Source organism: Trichechus manatus, unplaced genomic scaffold (assembly GCF_000243295.1).
Source record: "Trichechus manatus latirostris isolate Lorelei unplaced genomic scaffold, TriManLat1.0 scaffold00011, whole genome shotgun sequence".
NCBI lineage: Eukaryota > Metazoa > Chordata > Mammalia > Sirenia > Trichechidae > Trichechus > Trichechus manatus.
In genome coordinates, this window is record NW_004443947.1 from 15,158,978 (window position 1) to 15,161,445 (window position 2,468).

Consider the following 2,468-nt stretch of genomic DNA (forward strand, 5'->3'; position numbering starts at 1 on the left):
ATACGACAGTTTTGGTTTTAACAAAGAAAACAGTCTAATTAAGGCGAGTTTCCCAGCCCTATTATCATTATCACAAATTCCAACTTATCAAGTTAGACTTCAGCCAAGCTTGAAAGATTAAAAACATTTTAAAATACTAAGATATATTACCTGAAATAACAACAATTTCCACATTAGCACAGTTTCTTGAAACAAAACTGCCGCTTTTTATGTATTTTTTTAAGTGGGTTTTGAAGTGTGAATTTCTCATGTATTCAGTTTTAAAATGAGAAACAAGGAATTTATAGACATTTCCAGTCATTCTTTCTAGACCTGAATATTTTTTTCTCTCCCAGCAGTCACGGAGAGACTATGTTGAGCCTATTCTTTCATAAGATGAAAAAGATATTTTGGGGTTCTGGTTTACAAATCTTATATGAGTATGTAAATCATAAAAACCATATATAGACTAAAGAGCACTGATGGCACAATGCTTAAGCACTTGACTGCCAACTGAAAGGTCAGCGGTTCTTCAAACCTACTAGCCCCTCTGTAGGGAAAAAAGACCTGGCTATCTGCTCCTGTAAAGATTACAGCCTAGGAAACCCTATGGGGCAGTTCTACAGGGTCACTATGAGTTGGCATCAACTTGACAGCACTTAACAACAACAACAACAACATATACTGACTATTGTGAATAAAGTGTTCCAGGATATCTGTCTTAGTTACCTAGAGCTGCTATAACAGAAATACCGCAAGTGGATGGCTTTAACAAAGAGAAACTTACTCTTTTACACTCTGGGAAGCTAGATGTCCAAATTCAGGGTGCTAGCTCCAGAGGAAGGCTTTCTCTCTCTGTCGGCTCTGGGGGAAGGTACTTGTCATGAATCTTTCCTGGTTAAGGAGCTTCTCAGCACCACGACCCCAGGTCCAAAGGATGCACTATTCTCCTGGCTCTTGTTTCTTGGTGGTATGAGGTCTCCCTGACTCTCTGCTGGCTTCTCTCTTTTATGCTCAAAAGAGCTTGACTCAAAATACAACCTAATCTTGCAGATGGAGTTATGCATCATTAACATAACTGCCTCTAATCCTGCCTCATTAACGTCATAGAGATTTACAACATGAAGGAAAATCACATTTGATGACAAAATGGTGGACAATTACACAATACTGGGAATCATAGTCTAGCCTAGTTGACACACATTTTGGGGGGACACAATTTAATATGTAACAACACCTTAGCCATTAATTCCTATATATATTCAAAATATATGTTGTTCAATTAATATCATGTTTTATAAAATCATAATTGTACTTTTTCCTCCGATGTCCCTAAAAATCCTTTTTAAGTGACCCATAAGACAAATTCCTTTTTGAGTTTATTACTATGAAACATGATTTCTTTATGCACATGTGCGTATGTGTGTTGTGTGTGTGTGTGTGCATGTGTGTGGGTGTATTTTCTTATCAGAACCCAAAAACTATTTAATCACACAACAATTTGCCTACTCCCAACACAAGAAAAATTAGAAACAGTTACATTGCCCAAATATAATAATCCAATGAACATAAGCATCTGAAAATATTTATTAGTTATAATTCTTTTGATGGTATTTCTCTTACATTATCCTTATATGAATTTTCAAAAAGTTTATACAGACTTAAGTAATAAAAATGTGTAACTTAATTTATAAGATAATATGAATATTTTTAGAAGTAGGTGAGCATTACAAAGCATTATTCATGTTTTTGGCTTAAGCAGGTATAATTGTTTATGTATTGAGTCTTTATATATCCTGAGTCATTAGGTCATAAGTATTGAGAATATATGACAACTGAATAGGAATCTACAGTAGCTGTGTCTCCCTCATTATAGGAAGGTTGGCTTGAGCCTACATTTTACTTTGGTATTGATTTAGAAAATAATATCAGAGCCATTATTCCCTGTCTTTGAGCACAGAGAATGTGACCCAGCTGGAGCTGGACTCACAAGGACTCACAGGGACATATCAACTGGGCCCTGAGGTACAAAAACAATAGCTAGGACACTTTTGGAAAATATCTTTTAGGGAACCTTTCACATAAAGAAATCATAACACAACACAAAAGACTCATATACTTTCCACTCATCTTTTTCTATTAGCATTTAGTGAATAGCAAGATTTGTTGGACCAGTGAAGATCCTCTTGACTGTCATTACTGAAACCTGTACCAATGATTGTTAAGAAAGACAATTCAAAATATAGAATCATGGTGATTTGGCAGTTTTTAGCCAATCTGTGAAAAGGTGAAGCTTTCAATGTTTTTGCCTATTTGTTGTGCTAACATATACCGATGATTCTATAACGTTCCTCGGACTGAGACAGACATGGCTCTAGCAGCATGCTTGTCCGTTTTCCCATTCTTGCCCGTTCTGGAATGTTCCTTGGACTCAAACAGACACGGCTCTGGCAGCATGATTGTACGTTTCCTACTTTTGCCTCTGAATA